This window comes from Scatophagus argus, chromosome 9, assembly GCF_020382885.2.
Source record: "Scatophagus argus isolate fScaArg1 chromosome 9, fScaArg1.pri, whole genome shotgun sequence".
NCBI classification, from domain to species: Eukaryota; Metazoa; Chordata; class Actinopteri; family Scatophagidae; genus Scatophagus; species Scatophagus argus.
The window spans coordinates 10538154-10561638 of record NC_058501.1 but is presented as its reverse complement, the minus strand read 5'-3'; the positions used below and the strand labels follow the sequence as shown (position 1 = coordinate 10561638).

General features: G+C 39.3%; 1 long non-coding RNA gene across 1 annotated transcript; it reads right to left on the bottom strand.

The window, feature by feature from the left end:
• Positions 1–1856: 1856 nt before the first annotated feature.
• Positions 1857–21978, bottom strand: LOC124064947. Its single transcript, XR_006844337.1, has 3 exons — positions 21808–21978; positions 13346–13406; positions 1857–1975 (listed from the first exon to the last, which is right to left on the bottom strand). It is a non-coding gene; the product is annotated as an uncharacterized LOC124064947 (long non-coding RNA).
• Between the last annotated feature and the right edge of the window lie 1507 nt (positions 21979–23485).

Genomic DNA, 23485 nt, shown 5'->3' with positions numbered 1-23485 from the left:
TTTTCTTATTAGAGATAAAGCCATTTTTTGAATGTTCTTTCCTGGTCTCTCCTAAATTATCTGGTGATCAACTTCCAAGCCATAGTCACATAATTCATACACAAACCAGAAATTATGATTCCAAGTGTATGTCTATTTAATATCATGCACTAGGGAAATTATGAATTTTTATTACAACTACAGTCATACATTTGATTAGGTCATAAACATTACTTCTTTGTGCCTGTATGACTAAAAATGATTAACTTCCATTGGGGAGGAATTAATCATACTATTAAAATTAATCATAAATATTATAGGAATGACATACAATGTTATGAGTCTCAGTTTTGTTTTGTTTTTCAGTTGTCTTCTAAATCTACATGTCAGTCTATTTGTTGGAGAAATATTTTAAGGTTATATCAAAGGACAATGGTCCAAATTGTACACGCAAAAGAAAAGAAAAGAAAAGGAAAAAGTCAGCTAGTTGTAGCACTTTAGCACAATGAGGCAAATAAACAACATCAGGTGGGTTAGGAATATGGCAAATCTTAACAGACAATCCATGTAGAGTCCACTGTACGTATTATCACCACATGCCACATTCACTCATTTCCACACAGAATGAGAGAGCCTGGAATATAAATTAAATATTTCCACCAAATCACACCATAGAAATCTATTCAATCTCCCATTACCTTTGATTCAAAGAGGCCAGATAACACCTCAATATGCAGGGGTGGCCTATACTTAAAGATAGTCATCCATGTGAATCCTGTTCATACTTGACAAGCCCCAGAGAGCAAAGGATATGTAAGAAAATGGAAGATGGACTGAGAGAGAGAGAGAGAGAGAGAGAGAGAAAGAGAGAGAGAGAAGGAACAGCAATAGTAGGAATAAAAGCACAACATATAAAGCAAAAACAAAAGGAAAAGGAGGAAAGACAGAAAAACAGCAAATAAGAGAGAGATCAACAGATAAGAAGCAGATGGATGGAGAGAGAGAGAAAGAGAGAGAGAGAAAGAGATGGGGGGCAACATATATGCTTGGATGAAGGGCTTCCAGTTAAATCCATCATGATGAAACTCTCCTTTGCACCAGGAGGCCTCCTCTTCTTTAAGGTCTACAGGCTTTGATGGCTATCATTTTAAAGGTCTAAACATCTTACTCTCAAAATGTGATTAAAAAATGCGAATGGGATTTTTCCAGGTTTTGATGTTGGGGATCAGATATTGGAGAAGTTAATAAATCGAAGAAGCTGGATGAATTTGTCGGGTGTAGGAATTTGGCAGAATTTATCACATTTATGGTTAATGCGATATTTTAATGTTACATTTAGATAGTCTGACTAAATGTATCCTTTTTGAAAGATTAAAAATGGTTTTCATACTTCACCACCTTTACAGAAATCCCTCACACATGAATCTTACAGTCAGAGGTAGTTTGTTAAACAGTGGCCAGTTTGTTTGGTGCTGCATCACATATACAACAAAACAAGATATTTAGTGCAAAAGATGTCCCATTTCTGATTAGTTGGTTCATCATTTGTGGTCAAGTCTTATGGATAAAGTTCTGTTCTGAGCTTTAGGAGAACTGAAGGTCAGGATTTTATGAAGACTGGTGTAAGTCTCAGTAGATCTGCATTAAAATGGAGAGTATAAATTGGAGGGGTCATCATTACCGCCCCATGCAGGACCAACAAGTCAGCTACTCACAAATTCCCATGAACTGAGAAGTTCAAGAAGAAAAATGCTAAAAGCTTTAAAAGATAAAAAAGAAAAAATATTGGGACTCATTTTCATGAATCTATTTTTTACATTAATTCATTTGATGTTCACACATTTGCTTCATGGTGTCCCTACCTCATTTCAGGGGGCATGTTGTCAGAGAAGAGTCGCCAAACAGGATCAAGTCCAAAGACTTTATTTGCCACGAGCGAAGCATTGTATCCCAGGCTTTTCCGTACCCAACTTTGACCTCTGACCGTTTCTGCTATCTGAAAACAGAAATGTAATTCAGGGATCAATGAAGTAATATATTGGATGCATCCATGGGTCTGTCTGCAATTGTGTGTATACAGGTTTGTGTGTACAACATGTGTGTTTCACAGTGAAAGAGAGAGCAAGAGAGATTGTGTAACACCATACAAGCCTGAAAATTGTGTTATTTGTGTGGATATTTTGGGTTATCACATCATCCACACGTATACAGTAGTAGCTACTTTGCAATCAGGCTCATACACTTTCATGCACTCACAAATGCACACACACACACATACATCTTTTATGCTGCTAGTGAGGCCAAATGCCATTATTCTAATTCAAGACTCAAGCAGTTCTGGACCACAAGAGGCAGTTGTTGGATAGCCATACCCTTCAAGCCAGTGACACACAGTCTGTCCCGCACACACACACACATGCACGCACGGATGCACACACACTCACACATGCGAATGTAAGCCCCATTTCATCCCATCTCATCACCTTGCCCCCAAAACACCCTGAAACAAAATTTATTCATTCATTTATTCATTCATCCAATCATTTTGGCCTCTTCACTTTTTGAGGGGAGGTGAATAGGCCCATTGTGCTGCAACCTGTGTACCTCTACCCCTCAAGCACTCTGGCCAATTTTTGCTCCCATGCTGTCCCCTTAAGAGGAGAGAGCTGAAATGAAAAGCCTTGTCCTTCTTTTTCCCTCCCGCTCTCCTTCCCCCTCACCACCATCATCCTCCTATCCTCCTCTCCTCTCCAAAAACAACCCATAATGGGGTACTGGAGGCTGTCTATCTATTTTTCTGCCAAAAGAGAGGAGAGAGAAAGAGAGTAAGTGAGAGAGAAAGAGTGAGAGAGACCAACAGTGAGCTCATCATCCTTGATTAGGCCTGTCACCACCAGGTAGGAGGCAGCAATTAGCCTTGGCCAGGCCTTTTCCACTGAGACACACGCATGCACACATGCCCACACGTGCTCCCTTACACACACATGCATAATTACACAGACACAACAGACACTCATGCAGACACACAACCATACACTGGGGAGATCGACTGAATGAGTGCGGCATCTGTTAGAGAGTGATTTGGCTGCTGAAGAGAAAGAAAGGATGGATGAATGTGTGGCAAGGAGGAAAGGAGCAGTGGCACACTGGCAGGGAGGGATGGAGAACAGGAAGAGAAGTCATGGTGAAGGACAGGAGAGGAGAAAGAGGGAAGGAAGGAAAAGTTTTTGTTTTTTTTAGAAAAAGGGTAGGAGACAGAGAGGGCAGGTGTAAGCAGGCAATGAGTGGAAAACGAGTGGATGTGTAAAAACCAGAGGAAAGTGAAAGGATGAGTTAAATGGGAGGAAAGGAAAGGAAAGGAAAGGAAAGGAAAGGAAAGGAAAGGAAAGGAAAGGAAAGGAAGAATAAAAAATAAAAGGAGTCTTAAGAACAAGAGAATGGCTTCTGGATTGATAATTTGTGTTTGTACAGAAGAAGAAAAGACAGATCAGGGCAAGAGGAGGAACGAGGAGGTGGAGAAAGCGGGGGAGTGGGGCAATAGTGCTGGTGGAAGAAAAAAAGAGACATGGAGGGAGAAGAGGGGAGGACAGATGGAGAGAGGGAAGGAGAAGGAAAGCAAGCTTGGAGAGAGGGGAAGGAAGAGCGGGGTGCGGAGATGGACGGGGGAGAGGAGATTGGCTGTTTGGTTTTGATAACATGAGCCAAATCGATTGTGGCTGACTAATCCAGTTAGTTATGGCAGAGGCATGCAGAAGAGGCGCTTATGGGGGTGTTAGGTTATAGTGTATGGATGTGTGTTTGTGTGTGTGTGTGTGTGTGTGTGAGAGAGAGAGAGAGAGAAAGAGAGAGAGAGTGAGTGTGTTGGTCTGTCTGCAATTGTGTGCTTGGTGTACATTTCCTGCCCTGTGCATGTGTGTTTGTGTGAAGCATGTCCAAAGCAGACATGAGGCAAAGCTACTGCCATGCTGTGAGACTTCGCATTTTGTGGGGGGGGGGGGGGCACAAAAAAAAAAAGCACTCACTAGTCAATATTCACTCACTCACACACAGACACACACACACACACACATACACAGGATAAGCACTCAGACATTTAGCTTAAGTTTAATTGCTTTTACCAGAAATTAAATGATGATTATGACAACAGCAAGAAAGATGAACTTTAATATGCTGTTTAAATTCTTTTGGCAAAACATTGTATTAATTAGATTCATTAATAAGTTCAAATTTTGAAGCAAACACAGATGAGGACAGATGGAGTCTGCTGGCAAATGTAAGCAGTCGCAAAAGCTTTTCTTCAGCTGAAGTGGAGCTGTTCATATTTTCAGTTTTTCTACTTTTTCACAGTCTTCGTCCTACAAATATGGTCAAACGTAAAAAAAATTTCTTTGTCATATTCCATTTAAAGACATTGTCAAAAATTATTGCTATGGCACAGTCATAACAGTAGCAGTGCTATAGAGTGCTTAGCATGCCCTGGCCCTCAGCCTGCTCTTTACAATGAGCCACTTATGTAGAAAAGGAATGCTGGCATGTTAAATCACTTCATCTATAATTGCCTGCATTTACTTCTCCTTAGAGGCCCAAACATAAGAAATCCTCCCAGGCCCAATAAATGCTGCTGCTGACCGTATTTCTGATTAGGGGCTTGGGGGCGGAGGAGAGGGTTTGACGCTCATTTTTCACAAACAATTTTTCCATTTTTCTTCACAGGCAGACAGTTGGCATTAGATTAGGGCAGGCCTAACAGAGGCAGGGCCGCTAGCAAATTGTGCGGCTTGAAGGGCAAATGCCCCTCTGAATTTATCAACTTATGGCTCCAGTGAGCTGCGAGGGATGGTGATGACCTTAAGATACCCTCCTAAGGATGCCTTTTACCGTCACTCCATGCTACACGCAGAGGCTCTTTACAGGGCCACAGGCTACTAGTCTGAATGAGCACAGTGGTCTTTTTGAAGTTTCATTTTTAATAAATCTGTAAATAAATTGGCTATACGCAGCTGTGGTTGTTTTATGTGTTTTTTTTCCTCTTGACTCCTCTTGACCACTAAATTATATACAGCAGTATGCACCAGTTTTCTATAGTGTACAATGCTTTTACCATTACACACAACACTGATGTGGAGAACCATGTGGTTTGTACTGTTGCACACTGCACTATGATACAGATTCAACCCGCTTCAGTCAGTATGTGAGTTATGTTTAGGTTCACGGCTAAATATTGCATCTCTTTTTATTGGCATTATCGGCAACAAGCATACTACGGTTGGAAACCTGTCACTGTTTGACCTAGTAATAAGCAATGATGCCCTTTAGAGGCCTACAATACTTATAAAATGAATTTGGGATATGAGTATGACAGAGACTTCTGTGTCTGCACACGGCATGCACACAGTCATGTGTAAGGGGAAGTGTGTGCACTTGTGTGTAAAGCAGATGTTTGTTTCTCCCAAACTCCATCATTCACCTTCTGTGACAACTCCATACAAAGGAACCGTTGTTTCATCAGGGCCATAACTCAACTGGAAGGACAGATAAAATTGAGACAGCCACACACACAATTCATAGCAGTTCCAAAATATACTGCACTGTACTACTGCCTTGACTACAAAGACTCATTGTATGGTTGAATAAAGTGCTTTTGAATGAATACATTGCCCAGTATATCTGACATGTGGCCATGAAAGTGGATAGACACACACTCATACACACAGACAGAGGATCATTAAGTAAGATGGGTAAATGTTTCCTGTAATTCTGTACAGCTTTAATACAAGTGGTGTTAAATGCACCTGAACATACTGCAACTGATATACTCACAGTCACACTTCATACTCATGCAGTAAGGAAAACCTTCAGTACTGCCTGATAATGTATCCTATTTGAGGTCATTGTGAGCTGGTTATCTGACACCAACAATCTAGAACTTATACAGAATCTAGAAACTGTATAAATAATAGAATTTTACTAAACATATTGTGATGTGTCATTTAGTCTGCTCACTAGTTTGCTGGTACCTTTGAAACAAATTTTCCCTGAATGATCGTAACATTGTAGTTCATACATAATCACTAAAAGAACACCATGACCAGTAATGGCATTATGGAGATAATACATGGATTACCATAGACATATTACATGGGCATGATTTAATATTCCTAAAGAGTCATTTATTCATACTGTAATTATCATGCAATCTAGATAATCAGAATGCCCGTTAGTAGTTTAGAGTGAAAGGTCACCCTTAGTAATGCCCACTTAATGAAAAATGAGGTGTTTCAATATTATGCTGATGTCATAAACAGCAGCAACCAGCCACCAGTGGGAGGCAATGACCATGACCCCCTCCATCATTTAATCTTTACTGTCACATTTTACGCAGGGGAAGAGGCTGCAGAGAGAAGGGTGACTGATATGTTCTCACAGGCAATGTTACATCTGAGGAAAGACTCCATGTCTTGCTGCTGAATAATATACAGTACTACAAGTCTAAAATGCAATCCACAAACCACATCTTTACAAACAATGTGGACGAAAGCTGACCTAACCCTGACCCACATGGTTGATTTTACTACAACATTCTCCACTTAATTTTGATAGAGTAGTAGACTGGCTGGCATAGGTCCTCCATATATTTATTGTGTTTGTCCCTAGACTCAATTTCTGAAGGAGGTTTGACTTAAAACATAAAGGAGGGCTTCACTCAAAACAAGAAACTGTACTGACTTGTCAGTTCTTCTTTAGAACAAGCAATCTTCCCACCTGATAACATTAACTCTTATAATTGTCTTATTGACATAATCCATTAATGTTTTCTTTGAATATAATGAATAATGTTTCCCTAACCTTAACCAAAGTGCTTTTGTTGCCTATGCCTAAGAACAAATCAAAATCCGGACTTGAAATAAATATTGTTTCTGAACATAATTCAGGCAGCGATTATGTTTCCTTTTTAAATGGGTTTGCTGTTGAAAATCTCTTGTATATAAATGTAATTTCTGGGACGCAGGGTTGCCTTGTTGGTGCAACATTGCAAAATGTGATCGCAATTTCTTTTTGATAATGGCTGGTCATGTTTTCTGACCAAATTTGACATTATTGTTTTATGTTCGCTTTGTAGAACAGTTGAACACTGAGTTGTTGCAAACTTGATTTCAGACTTTTAGGATCTCTGATAGCCCTGCAATTATTGAATCGCAGGTGTTCTGTGTAACAGAATGTTTTATAATTTATTCTTGCCATCAGATAATTTTTCAAAACACATTGGTATACTTGTGAGAAATAGCCATGGATTTGGTCTAACTGAATTTCTGCTATTTTTATTATTTATTTATTTTGTAAGTTGAGAAAACATGTTCATTAATAAACAGTCATTGTTATAATTCACAGACTGATGCCATCGTTTACAACTAAGGGGGCAATTCCATTTCCATTATGAAAGTTATTCATCCGGTTTTAATGTTGAGAGTAATAATATATAAGAAACAACTTAACCACTTATATATGCAAACAATTCATAGAGCACCCTGAAGTCCTGCAGTACATTTCAAAACATGATATCTTTTGTTGCCGATGGCAGGTGGCATTATTTTAGCATTTGATGAATGGAAATCACACATTTGAAAGTACAAAATGCAGTCATGCATGGTGGGAGTCTCATTTTATGTAGGACCTAGAGACTAATTGCCATTCCTTTAAACAATTTCTGAGCCTTATCAATGGATTAGGTTCAGACATACTGTAGTCTGGAAATATTTTTTTTTATCACATTGAATAATGCCATAGTTGTGACTGATGTCTGATTCAGAAATTAAATAATTTATATAAATATTTCTATGTATAAATAAATAATAATTTAAATAGTTTTCAGAGATAAAGTCCCTTTTTACAGTATTTTGGGGTCACATTACAACCTCCGATGTAAATATAACAAGTGATATGGTCAGAAAAAATACTTAAAAAAAGAGCCTTAATTTCAGTTGGAGTGGATCACGGAGGCATACCAAAAATCCTCATCAAATCACTGAGCTTGTTCTTTTCAGTGAAAGAGTCTGTGGTCCTACTCTGAGCTCCTCACCCTATGCTAAAAAGTGAGGCCAGACACTTCATTTTGACCAATTTCATCTATGGGCTGCTATTTCATCTCTTGTTCACAAACCAAACATCGTGACCATAGGGCAGGTAAGGATCTGAACATAAAGCATGTCACCCTCTGGCTACTTCCTCACTACTCTGGCCCAGTATAATGATGCCAAGACTGTTGCTCTCACTCTCCAGATCACTTAGGAAGAGCCTCAATCTCATAGATATCTAAAGGCAGCAATTCATACTCAACCCAAAGGGGATAATACAGCTTTGTCTCCAGAAAGACCTGTGGCAGAGGGCCTCGGGGAGATGATGCTCACCCTGATGAGGGTCCCTTCCATGAATACTTATCTGAAGATACTTATCTTAAGATCACAGCTGAAGATACATAAACGCAACAGAACTGCTGGCTGCAAAAAGCACTTGCAATCTTGAGATCCAGAACCAAGACTCTTATATATTTATGCCTGGTTTTGAAATTCTGATAAGGTAAATCACCAAGAAGTACATAACCAATAGAGGAGTCCATCACACACTTTGAATTTCACTTAACTTAGTGCTGAGTGTAGAAGCCTGAAACCTTTGAATGTTAGGAGCCATCTGATAATAATATTTTGACATAAGTTGGTGACAGTAAAGTAGGACCATCTGATGGTGTTGTGAACACCAAATGTTAATTTTAGAATTAAATTTAGAATTACTGTTTAGAATCCAGAGGTGGAGTGTTTACTGCAACACACATTAGCACTGAGGTGACCTTCTCAAATTGGACAAACTCCAACTTTAGGAGCTCAGCGGGGGCACTGTGGGCATCCTCACCACCTGCTCATTGCCTCTCATCATGAACAACTCCAGAAAAAGGAGTGAGTCCAACCTTTATCCAAAAGCCAGAGGTGAACTAAACTATAGTCTATGTAACTGGTATCATAAATATTACCTTGAAAAACCCTTTCCACATCTGATCATGAGCCCTATGCAATCACCAGCAAGAGGCAAATCCTGGTCACAGAGTATTTCATTTATTTCCTTTTGTGCCATGTCCTAATCTGTCCAAAAATGCTTCTGAAAGTTGTATAAATTGGTTAAAGAATATACTGTGTTGTGACAATTTATAACACATTGGTATTTATTTTGTATGTTGCACCAGATACTAATATAATAATAGAACAACACAGAACACTGGGAAATATCACATAAACAGAAGGCTTGTTTTTTTTCTATGTTTTTACTTTTTTTAATAAAGTAAAAACATAAGTTGCCAATTGCAAGGTAAATCCCAGATTACAGACGGTTGTATAATGTGTAATAATGACACATGTCCGATCCAATCTTTGTATTAAATGTACTAAATCGTATCAGAGCTACGAAAATATAATAAAGAAAACTATGATCTTTCAGAAATCAATGTAATTACTATAATAAACAAAATCAAGCTATTGCAATGGACCTCTGGGAACACAGTGAGCCAAATATATGAGTTCCAACTACATGATTGCCTTTGCTTTTGCTGTTCAAGCTGTTATGGCTGCATTAAATTATGAAGCCTCTTTCATAACTTCAGGTATTGCAGAGCTTTGCAAAGCCATGGCTGATTCAATTCACCGCAGACAAAAACCTCAGACAGAAACCTGTAATCAATGGATAATTTCCATGTTACATGTCCTGTGGACTTCTGCAGTGTTGGATGCAATCAAAAATGTCAAAACCTGTAAATCCTCTCTCAGTCAGCTGGTCCAACTCATAAAAAAGGCTATGTAGGCGTCCATGCAAGCACCTTAGTATGACCCATATTTATGTATATTGTTAGACAGTAACCTTTAGTGGCTGTTTATTGTTAGTTTGCAACCTCTGGTGGCTGTTGGACTGTGACAGGAGGAAGTCAGGCGATGTAGGAGGTGGGGATTGTTATGCTGGGTGATAAGGCTCAGGGAACTGGACCTAAAAGCATGACGCTGAACCAGAACTTCAAACTTAGTTTTTTCTTAATGGAAAAGCAGGAGTTTGGTATATGGAGAGGCAGTCAATACAGCCAAATGAGCTCAACAGGTAAGACAAAGACACAAACTACAAAGGTCCAAAAAACAGGGAGCCAGTACACACAGTGAAACGTATGAGACAAGCAAACACAACAAACTGGCAACAAACACAGGGAGAGCAGTGGTATATATACGTAATGGGTAACAAGACACAGGTGAAATTAATCAGGGCAGGTCCAAACCAATGTGACAATGAAGGTCTGATACACCTGTTGCATTCTCTCTGATAGTCATATGTGTCATTTTCGAAGTTACTGGCAACTGACCTATTCAAGTCATTGAGGTATGAGGACATTTGAGGCATCCTGATCTTTGTAGTTACTAACCATGTCAGTCAACTAAATATGCCAAATAAAAATATATTCACTTTTAAACAAACAAACAAACAAAGAAACCACGAATAAGTAACAGGAGACAACATGTGAAAAAAACATGTTGAAAATAATGCAGAGGAAAAAAAGATAAGAGGGAAAGAAAAGAGAGAATGAGAGAAGAAATAAAAATAAATTAAAAGAGGGCATGATCTGTTTGGAGGAATGTCACATATTTTCTTTTTGCTGCTTGTTCTTTGTGTTCCTTTTTCCCTTATTTGATGTTAGAGTTACATGTTTATATTAGCTCACAAGCAGCAGAACAGATCCAGGAATTATAGGATATATTTATTGGACTTTTTATTCTTTTGTCCACTGATAGAACAGTTCTGGGAGGACCACCACACCACACTATTCCTATTTCTTGGCTGTAGCATTCCATTCCATTATCCCTTTCCATATGCATAGTCGTCGATCTGGATATTATCAACACATGTTCAACACAGATCATAATACCCCACTCACTGCTCTTTGAACAACAAATGGAACCAACCGCTGTGGTGTAAATCCAATTTTCAACACCCAGTAGGTGTCATTGAGCCTTGTGTCAATCTCTCTACTTTGCACATTCAGTTTACATCATTATAATTAAAACATGACTTTCACTTACACTAATCATACTTAATGTTAGAAAGCAGAGCAGTTTATCAGTGAGTAGATATTGTTATCCATCTTAAACATAGCTGAAACCAATCATATCCTATTTTCAAGGGTTATTCAATCATGTCCAAATGTCCACATGTTTCTTTCAATTAAAAACATCTAAGTTAAAATAGTGCCATTTTATATCTCTCTAGTTGACAGTCTTCTGTATCAGTTTTTTTTATTATTATTAATAGGTTTAAACCTCTAAGAAACTCATTTTCCAAAGATATATAGCAGGGTTAATGTTTTTATCATTAGATTATACCAGCTATGCACATTCAATATACACAATACATCAATCAAACTTAACAATTTTCAGTAATGTAATGAACATCTCTAATGCTAGGCATATGGAAATATGACCAGTTACAGTGTATCTTAACCATTCTACTCTCTTAAGACATGAAAATAAGAGAAATGATTAAATTTCTCGCCTTTCCTTTCTTGTGCTTGCTAATGGCACTACATCTCTTTGTTATGCCTCACTGGTGCAGACAGCAGTCCCTCAGTAATTAAGTACAAATGCTAGAGAGAAAAAGAGAGGGAGAGAGGGAGAGAAAGAGGCAGGCTCAGCTGGTTCCCTGAACATAAAAACAGGTCTAATTAACAGCGTTGACTTCACACATGAGATTGACTCAAAGGGGAGTGAATTGCAGGCAATTACTCATACAGCAGAATATCATTTATAGACAATTCATTTGGAAACTTGTGCCAGTTTATTCTTTTCAGTGCCAAGTTAATTTTAGACAAAGTTTAAATGTCTTATATTTAAGAAAATGAATAACGTTTATATTAGTATTAGCAATATTCCTTCTCAATGCATGTTAAGATCGGAACAAATCTTGAGAGTTTAAGCACTCTGAATAATTCAAATTATGTTTGAGAGAAGAGTAGAGTGTAAAATGTGTAAAATATAAACAAGATATTTTTTAAATGGACATTTAGGAAGTAAATACTTGACAATCCACTTTCACATCAGTCCCTTATACAACCAAGTGTGTGTGCTGTTGTGAGGACAAAAGGACTAAATCTTTTTCCTCTAAAATGTAGGCCAATCATGGCCCCTTATTTAGCTTTGTATAGAGTTGTTCCAATTTCACAATGGGGAAGTTACCTTGTGTGTGGATAGTGCTTTGTCATCAGGTTTGTCTAACAAGAGATAGAAAAAACCCTCCACCGTCCTCTCTTCTTTTCTTTTCACAGTGAGGCGTGATAAATGACTAGTCAGCGTCCCACCAGAGAATAATGTAACTCCAGCCTTTACTGTCTGTCCATGCCTCCTGTCTCTACCTCTGCCAGTATTTTCCATTTTTTCTTTACTTTTTTTTTTTTGTCTTGCTCTCTCAGATACTTCACACACACACAGACACACACACACACACCTCCCACCCATCTTAACCCTATCTCTCGCTTCTGTCTGGAACACTCTCCTCTCCCTCATACCTCCCCTTTCCCTCTCTCTATCATTTCCCCTCACCCTCCTCCCTTACAGAATAGAGAGAGAAGCCAACATTATTCTAGCAGAGGAGCAGGTGAGGGTTAAAAGGCGACCGCGGCCTAGTCTTTCAGGAATTAAAGAGAAAGAGCTCGGGGAAGCAGGGGATAAAGACGGGGCCTGTTTAAAATTCTGACACCTCTCCGCTATAAAGTAGGATTTCTGAGCCACTTGGGGCACAGGGAGGAGGAAAAGAGACTTGAGCAGATGCAGAGGGTAAATGCAAGGCTTTGTTATTTCTGACAAGCCCACAGAATGGAAATGTCATTAGCTGACTGTAAATATTCAGGCTCCATCTCTCTCGCGTTCACTCTCTGATGGAGGTTTTTACATTGTTGTTTTGTCTTTAGGCATATGCATAGATAATCCACGTTGTGCAGATAGAAGAAATTCACTGAGACTTATATCAATAATTCAGTCATATAGGTAGAAAAAGAAGAGAGGCATACGTAAGTCTTCCCACGTGGAATTATTCATTTCTATGCATTTTGTAAGTGTGTGCCTTTTTGAATTATGAAGCTTGAAATGGGAACAGTGTCTTGCACAGAGAACGTGCAGTTTATGAAAATGGTTTTTATTATGTAGGCAGCTATGTTACATGTGCTGAAATGACTTCATAAGAATTTCATAGAATTGCTGTGGCACAGTTTAACTTGACTCGAACTTGAACTTTTAAGTTTATAGTGTGCAGCACACACATGTAGATTTAAACATAAATATAGAAACATAGATACCTCATTGGATGCTGGATTGTACTTCAACGTCACCGCCATATTAGAAAGGTCAAGACTTGGCCTGTGAAGAAATACAAGTGATGAGAAGTGCAATTTTTCTGGATAAAATCATTACAACACAGCCAATATGGCATCTGCATGTCTATGGGTTTAAACCCTTGGTTGCAAGGAATTGTTGCATTTGGATACTTCATAATCTTGTATAGAAATTTATTTTTGTTTGTCTACCTATTCAAATACTGTACGGGGCAATATATAGAACAAAATAATGGTGGGTGGATGGATAAAAATAAAAAGAACGGACAATCTCATAATGAGTTAAATAAGTGAGACTCACAAGTCCAAAACCAAAAGGAGAGAGATTTAGAGTAGGTACTGTACACACACATACCAGGCACAAAAGACAGCCCAAGCAGATGACAACATTTTCAGCCAAGATCTTCAAGGACAAATGAAATAGTGCTGGCAGCCACAGAGCACCTTAGGGCAGCCAGCAGAATCACTCTCTACCACCAACAACATATATTTGTCATTTAGCCCTTGGCAATTCAGTCCCCTCGAGACATTTGGAATGCCTCATCAAATGATGCCGATGTTCCCTTTCGCTGGTTTTGTGTTGTGTGCCCAAAAGCTGCAAGGCACATTCATCTTTGGAATAACCCAATCGCTTTCTTTCTTTCCTCCCCTTGTGGGTATGTTGAGAGGGCTGCTGATGTGGGTTATTTGTCCCCTCATGCTGAACACATGGAGTAAGTGCATTTGGGTTGATGTTGTTGCAGTACACAACAACAACCACGCAATTGTAGCGGATTGGAAGACCTAAAACCAAGACATGAGGCTGTGTTATTTTGAGTTGTTTGCTAATGATTTTAGACATGTTTCTGGCATGGATATGTCGGTGAATTGGTCCAGACTGAAATTTATCAAAAGTACGTGATAGATTGCCAAAATATTTTGTATCGGCATTCTTGGTGTACACAGGATAGAGGCCGATGACACTGTTGATCCCATGACTTTTCCTTTTTTTCTTTTCAAATGTTTTCTCTTAGCCACTGAAATATCTCAGCATAAATTGGCAAAATATTTTGTGCAGAAATTCAGTTCCCAGATGAAGTATCCTAACGATTATGACTCTTCTTCTAGTGCCACTATGAGTTTGGTATTTGCAGAATTGAGTGCAGCTGTGAAAACAGCTACTGGATGGTACCTATGAAACACACTGGTACAAACAGTCAAGTTCCCCTCAGGATGAAGTGTAATAACTCCGGCAATCTCCTGACGTTTCCTAAACTGCCATTATTGGTTTACAGTTTTAACTGTCTTATACTTTGGTTTATGAATACATGCAAAACTGATGGCATTCACAACAACTGCATGCAGGTTCAGATGTTGCAAAACTTTGCAACCATAGTTTCATACAGTGCCGAGTAGAGTAGGAGCTACTACTGCTAGGTAAAAAGGAGATCCACCTATTATAGACATTCTGCATATACACAAAATAAATCTTTCCAAACTAAGTGGGTACCAATCCGACAAACAAGGGTTAAAATAATTCTCTATCTATAGCAGAAGACATATAATTGTAATGGAATAGGCATGCTCATTATTCGATCATCTAAAGTTAGAGATATCCAATCTAGACACTGCAGTTCTGTGCAGGCAGCTCGTTATGAAGAATGGAAAGGTACCGAACATCAATAGCATGCATGACTTCTTTTATGAGCCTTGCACACAGTTAAATTGGTGACATTTGGCCTTTAATGGGCTGGCTGAAAACTCATATCCCTTCTAACTACTGAATGAGGACTTCTAATGAACACCCAACCAGCTATAGAGTTAGTGGCCAGTACTCACTGAACTGAGAAACCAGGAAAGGCAATTATCAAGGTTCCCAAACATCGCTGATCGGGGACTGCTGCCCGGAGCAATGTTTTTAACCTTGGGTTTAGAACCCTGGTTTCACCGCAGCAGCCTTGAAGCAGTTTTCATTATAAAACAAATACCATTATACTTTTTTTTCTTTATACACTTGCTTAAATCTGATCCTCAGCTACTGTAGCTGTCCTGATATTATTTAAAAAAAGAAAAAAAAAAGAAAAAGAATTTCCAATTTAGACTTATCAGAAGTTTAAATGTAAGCACTTTTGAGTCCTTAATCATAGCATAAGCAACCAAAAGTTCCAGCTCAGCTCATTCATGATGGCCTGAAAGGCCACATGGCACCAACTTACTGACCCAGCCAGCTGTAAACTTGCTGAGGGGGAACATATAGCACATGTTTTATACTCTGGCATCACTTTTCATACCTTCATTTTTAGCACGGGGCTATTGATCTACGAGTGAGGTGATTGGATGTTGCGATTAATGACCTCAGATGAAAGAAGTATTCCTCTGAGGTCCATTCCCTGAAATGCCACTAGATTACCTTCCACCCTGCACCGGAGCTTTATCATCAGCGTGAGTGATGCAGGGGCAGGAGAAGAGAACAAATGACGGCCCCTGAGTCACAAGAGGGCTGCGTAAGTGTAGAGGTAAGGTAATTTTTGTAAAGAGCGGAGTCTCCATCTCTCTCTTTCTGTCATTTATTCATTCTCTCATTCTCCCTCTTCCTCTTCTCCCCGTCCCGAATCCTAACTCCCTCCCTTAGTCACCCCTCCCTTTGCTTCAGCTCAAGTCCTCAATTATTTTCAGACTGCCAGGCAAGGCACTGTGGGGGCACAGGGGACCATTTGGACTTAGTACATTAAAGAATTCATGATTTGAAACCACCACAGCCCACCCTGACGACTCTATGATATGACTTTTCAGTGCCTGAAGCTCCTTCCTTCTTTCGCCTTTTTCCACCAGACTGGCTTTCATTCCCCCTGACGACTGACATTGATCTATCCTTGAGTCTTTTAGCTCCAGGACTACCATACCTTAAACTTCTGACTCCTGACCATTAAAAGAAATAGAGCAGCCGATATTTATGAATCTGTCCGTAATGATTTCCTTGTCTGTTTCTCTTGTCGCCATCTGTAAATTGGCCTGTTGGTATCAGGGACATGTAGCGACAGACATGACAGCAGACAGCTGAAAAGAGATGAAATGTCTCAGCGTAACACATGACATCAGTCTAAAGAAAGTGGGTTGCTGGTAAAAAGAAAAAAAAGTACAAGAACACAATATCAAATAGTGTCTGTTGGACTTTAAATTGAGTAGTGCATGGAAGAGATTTGAAAATTTCAATTAAATATTGGCTAAATGAATTGAAAATCTGTTCTCCAATTAGGATTTTGTAACAAAACAAACAAAAAAACAACAACATTTTGAAACAATTAGGACTTTTTTGGGTCATTTGATTTAGATTTTATTTAAAAGTCTAACTGCTTGAGTGGACCAAATATATCATAGCTGCAACAAAAAGCAGCCAATCCTCAACCCTTTTTATGAAAAACATGGGAAGAGAAGCAGTTACAGAGCATAGAAGCAATACTGATATGAAGAATCAAATGTAAGGTGCCTTTAGGACCAAGAAATAAAGAGAAGCATGTGGCTCCTCTAGATTATTACTGTACTGCACTTATGAGTAAGATGATGATTAATTACCACCTCCACATGTGAAGATACCTTGAAATGTGACAGATTGTACTTGACAGAAGTACTATCTCTGAACAGTAAAAAGCAGCATAACATGTCGTAACTCCACATCATCGCTTGCACCTGCTTGCTCTTCACAGGAAAGGATGACATCATCCCTTTTCTACATCACAACAACAGGGTTCGTTTCAGTGGGAGACACTACAGACATTACACTTACTACTCCACTTGCCGTTTCTTCATTCATAAATTTCCATCAGCCGCATGTGCAAGAGAAGAAAAAAGCAATAACCAAACTGATACTTGTAATATGATTGTTGTATATGGTGTAGTGAGCAAAATCCAACATAACATGCTTTCATCTTCGAAAACAGCATTTTCAATTGTTCACTTTGTGCTCACTATGTAAATGAAAGTTTGTAAATAAAGTTAAAGGAAAATAGAGCAAAGAAGAGAAAGTTAAGGAATGAGAGACCTAGCTGTTCTTTCTGAAATGCAACATGACAGTCTAAACTCAGGCATTGCAATTTGTTCATTTGTTTGGACATTTCAAAATGTTTGGGTGATCAGAGAGCCAACAATATATAAATATCAGAAGAGTGAAAACATAGGCTTACAGGTAGTCAGTCATTCAGCCTGTGACTTCTCATTCAAGCCCTACGGTGCATCTAATCTTGAATCTTTCACTTTTTCATTTTCATGCAGTATCCAGCTTTACAGTATAAGGTATAGTGTTTGCAATATGATGGGAACATACTGCCATCTTCTGGCCAGAGACAGTGGTGTCATATTGTTAGATGGAAATTGGCTCGCTGTCTGAGACATCTGGTTGCAGACGTGCAGTATAATGTTGCTCAGCCTCTGGAGACTCAGTCTTTCCTTTGCTCCTCTCCTGTCCAGCGTGGTGTTTCTATTTACATGTGTTTTATTCTAGAACAGCAAAACACAGACAAAGAAACTGAAGAACCAGGAGTGAGAGAGAGAGAGAGCATCTCTGCAGCACTCCTGCTAGTCAAGGTACTCAACATGTGTTTCTATAATGCAGGGACATTCTTCCACTCCTTGGCTACAACACCCAACGCCAAACAAGCCCTCCTCACTGTGGGCGGCATGCTACTCTCAGTGTGAGTTCCCTAATGGCCATAATGGAGGACAAGACCATTTATTATTACTGGGGGGTGAGGTATGTATACAGCCACAATTAAGGAGAAAAACATCCTGGTGCTTGTAAAGGGCAGTAATGTGACTCTGGGAGTGATGGATGCTGAGGGAATGAGTCTTGCAGGCCAGTGGGAGTATCTTATTATCTGAGGAAGGTGGGGGATCCGTCATAGAGGTAAATTAGAGAAGGGAGAGGGAAGGGGTGATAGGCAAAGGAGGAAATGGAGGAGAAAGAGAAAGGGGAAAAAAATCTTGAAAGTAGAGAGAAGTAGAGAGAGAGAGAGTAGAGTAGAGAGAGGCCAGCAAAGGAAGTAAGAAATGTTAAGACAAGAGAAGACGAGATTCAAGTATGCCTTGCTGGTTAATGGTATGGTAGCGGTAAGTAAAACAGGTGGAGCTATCTTTATGCATATTTTATCTGTTATTAAAGATAATTGCAAATCAAGTTAAAGAATGAGATCCACCACAATGTGCCCTTAATACGATGATTTCCATTCTGTGTGTATCATATTCCACCGGGAATTACGTCATCTGTGAAATTACTGCAGAACGTTTCAAATTGCCAACACTGGCTTCCCATTGTTGCTATGTAAGTTTCCATGTTTATATGTGTGCATGTGACGGTGGGTGAAAGTGTTTCTTATGCATTTGCATAGTCTGTCAGCGTCTATTTGTGTCACTGTGCAGCTATCGAACAAATTACCAGTCATTATTGTTTCTCTGCATGTGTGCACAGGTGTGTGTGAGTATAAATGTGTACATTTTTGTTAATGTAATCATGTTTGTATGTGTGCATATGTTTTCTCTGCAGCCATCCAGTGAAATTATTGTGTCAGTGCATGATCCACAGTCATTAATGTGTGCCTGGAAACACATTCATGTATGCATGTACAGAACATGCTGGTATACCCTTTTTAATAAGTAGCTATCTATTTGAATTACTGTATCTAGCTGCATCCACAATCACTATTTTACCCTCGGGACTCAGTCAGACTGACAATACGGGTGGTCAGTAGCAAGCAAATCTCAATTACACTGACAGGTGACACTGAACAGAATAAATTATCATTATGCCTACAGTGTGCAGCCAAATGTATTACTGACCGTATGTGTGTCTGTGTTTATGTTAGTGTGGGTGCCCATACCCGCATGTCCCCTTTTGGGAGAACAACTATATGCATGAATTTATTCTGTGGGGCAGTAAATGCCAATGAGCTGCCTAATAGCACCATTAGACTCTGACAAATGAAAACACTAACTTACTCCAAAATGGAGATTCATAGGTTTTAGTGCAGTTGGTTTCTTAACCATTACTCTTGGGTCAATCTTATGATTACATATGGCTGTGACATTCTGAACTGGCATTGATTCAAATGAAACATTCATGTCCATGGATCACAGTTCACATTCAGATTCTACAAGAGGGGAAATTGTGGGATGTAATGTGGGCAGATTTCATTATCTTTAGTGATTGGTAATGTCCTGTACTGACACAGAACAAAATCTTCTAAAATCCGGCAATCAAGGAAAGTTAAATTGAAAATGACATTTGCTGTTCAATACCAGTATTTTAATAAGATGGGATGGACAGAATCTGTTCAATCTGAGGTCTGAATTAGCTAAAGGTGAGCACATTGTTTCCCAAACATAGTGGTGCTGCTCCGTATCGTGCAGAGGTCATGATTCAGTCTGCCATTAAGTTCATTAAATACTGTCTTTCGAAAAATGAAAGATTCCAAGCAAATGGTTGAGAGTTTTACCTGTAACGTGTCACATGGTAGGAGATAACTGCATGATGGGAATAATGATTGCCCTTGTAAAATGTGTTGATTTCCTTACACATTTTTATGAGCTATTTATTTGTAATTCACTGAAATACAGCGGGTATACATATTGCAGTGCTCGGTCCACCTGAGAAAAGCAATTGGTATTTTACACATGCATGCAATAGGGGACGAAGGCACATCCCATTTAAACCATGCTGATATGCTGTGTAGACACCATGCAACGTTTTTCCATCTCATCCTTATCTGGATAATCCAAAATTCCAAAAATGGGAATAAAATGTCATGGTTCCCTATCTCATGTACATACGCGTGACATTTCTTGAGCATGGGGTATAAACTGTGTTTATCCCTGTATCAGTGTGTATTGTGCATGTGTCTATGCATATGCAATTGTGTCTTTTAGTGTGTGTGTTTGTGTGTGTGTAATCTCATGTGCTTATTGCATATGTATCATCTCTTGGGCCTTTGCATTTGAGAATGTTTTGTGGGCAGGTGGACTTTGTAAATTTACTTTTTGGTAGATGTCCTTGATTTTCAGTGTCACTGGTGTGTGTTGAGAGACAAACCAGTTTAATGCACAGACAGATAATCCCCAGACGCATGGTGGATGCAATACGATAAGAAATTTATTGTCACGTGAATGTACTTTCATTGATATCATCGTTTGCTAAACACAGGGAGGGAGAGCGTGAGGAGAAACATTGAGGGAGAAATAGAATGGCACTGAGAAACACAGAGAAAGACAGATACTAAGACAATTACTCATAAAATGAGACAGAATGAGCACAGGCCAGAATAAAAACCCATTCAGTTATACAGAAAGAACGAACGACACAGACAGTCAGACAGGAGGAGCAAGAGATAGAAAGAGGCAGATGGGGGGGACATTAAGTCAAAGTTAAGTAACCATCGTCTGCTTCCTTTATCTCACCCAGATATGCTAATCCAGTGAGCCACTGCTGATATGAGTTTAACAGCCTTGCTGGGTGCGGGTGTGTGTGTGAGCTTGAGAGTGGGGAAAGACCCAGTTGTCCTTTTTCTATCATGCTTCCAGTTATACCAACTCTGCTTAGCCAGTACCGGATGACACAGTTATAATCTCATTGCAATGGAAAAGTGAGTATAATTTACCTCCAAGGCACTCAGCAAAATGTGACTCTGTGTGTGTGTGCATGTGTGTGTGTTGAAGCAAAGGGTAAAAATGAGTATGGTGCGGATGGAACACTTGTTTGTGTGTGTGGAGGAAGTTAAAAGAGAGTAGAAGAGTGTTCAGTTCATGGAGAAAAGGATTAGTGTGTGCATGCAAATATGTGACAGAGGGATGAGAGTATCAGTGCTAACGGCTTTCTGCTAATCAGATGCAAAGCGACAATTTGCAAATATACATATTTAGAGTTAGAGGGTAAGGTCATTTATTCTAGTGTGTATTTCTATGTCATCAAGGGAAAGGTGTTGTTTCAATGACACTAACGCATTTGGATTAGCTTGTTCTACATGAAATATTTACCTTCTTGTTCTTGAGGCATGATGCAATGGAACACACACCGAGATTCAGCGCTATTTTGAAGTATTTGGAAGGATTAAAATGCACAATACTTAACTCAAAAGGACTTAATTTTAATAAATGTGCATTCTCTGAAGCAACGAGAGAGAGCGGCATTTCTCAATATCCTAAATGTTATTTTCTTATGACACATTTTTACCTGACTATATATAACATGGATACATTGTTTTTGGCTCACTTGAAGAGAGCGTGCAGAATAATGACAGCATTGGTTGTTTTTTTTTTTTTTTTTAAATGACACATATTTATGTATAGTAATGCAGAGATTCTCATGCATTTCTGTAGAACAAATCAGTTTCACCCTGCATATTTTAGAAGAAACATGTTAGGAAGAGTTTCTGCCTCTTCAATCTGCCCTCTTAACAGCTCACCTGGCACAGGTCTTGGACTCCCTGTCTCATCTGAGGGGAGGGAGATGTCCCCTCTCCAGGACATAGCATCTGCATCCTTATCTCCACTGAGCTTGAACATGGTCCACAGTGGAGGGGGGGCATACCAGTGTCGACCTTTGTCAACGGTGTCATCATCTCGTTTCCTCTGAGATTTGGCGACTACCCACAATTACAAATACACACAATTAGATTATAGACAGTAATTACTTAATTCGGACAATTAATCAATAATTAGCTTATATGTTTGCTTGTATTTACTCACCCAATTAAGCTTCCTCTCTGCCTCTTTCTGATCTTCTTCTCTTTCTGAAAATTTTATTGAGAAGTCAGTTAAGCCTATTAGTGTCTGCCCAGGTTAGGTTCACTGGACTGGTCAGATGATGTGTGCCGACCCATTCAGATTTAGGTTTTATCCACATGTCTGTCTGAGTCAGTCTGGGCGAGGCTTTATTAAGACTTAGAAACAGAAATGTTAATGCTTTATATCATTATTTATATGTAACTTTAAAATCTGACAACCCATGAACACTGTGATTTCATATCACATGGCTATGAGTTTATCTTCCATTCTTGTGGCCAATCATTTGGACATGCATCTTGCCATCTCTGAGACTTGACCTAGTAACACATTTAGATTATAATCTTACAGGTACTTTTCATGTAAGGACATGTCAGTGCTGTGTTCACGGGTGTGTAGTTTGACCAATCGGCTGCTGCCACATATGCACATCTAATTCAAATAAACCTTGTTTCTTTTTCAGTGGCATGTTCACAGGACTTCAGCATGCCACGGTTAGGTGTATCCAATCATTGCTTTCCCCTAACAACTGAAGGAAAATATAACAAAGTATAAACCCATGCACATGATCACATGCTGTGAGATCCATGACACATCTGCAAGCACAGACATGTACCCAGTTCCATGCATGTTCACTGACATGCACACACAAACACACGCACACACCCTCTCACACACAAAAGGTTTGAGAAACCTTTTCCTGGTAAAATGACTATTTCAGGCTCCGATGGCTAAAGTGAATAAGGCTCCATTAACTCTGTCCCTCTCTCTCCTTTTCCCTATGATTCTCTCCATTTTTCCTCTCTCCTTCTGTCTTTCTTTCTCTCTCTCTCTCTCTCTCTCTCCTTTCTTCCTTACCACCACCTTCTATCCATCTAACTCTGCTTCTCAGCCCTCTCACTAATATCTCCCCTGCAGCCATTTTCAGGACTCTACAGGGAGGGAAGCAATCTTAGATTTATTTTACCTCCAATTTCCAATTTGAGAGACCCCTGCTGCTGGAGGCGAATCTTCAGATGGCCTGATGTGAGTCGTCCTGTTAAATTAAAGTCTGTAAAAAATGGCAAAATATTTCAGTGGTTCCCCATGTTTATAAAGCAACAAGACCAGCACACCATCCATGTTCTGTACACAGTGCAGTATACATTGCTTACCGTCATGATTTCCGGGGCCCTTTGCTATGAAGTTCCCACATGACATTATAAGTAACATGACTCAAATACGCTAGAACAAGGGTGTGATAGAATGGGCCCATAGCTAAAAAAGTCATGAACCCTGACTTCAGTGGAAAATGGCTCTCATGTGACAAGTTTTATCCCATAAATAGAGATGGCAGGCTAGACGATAAGATTTAGAGTC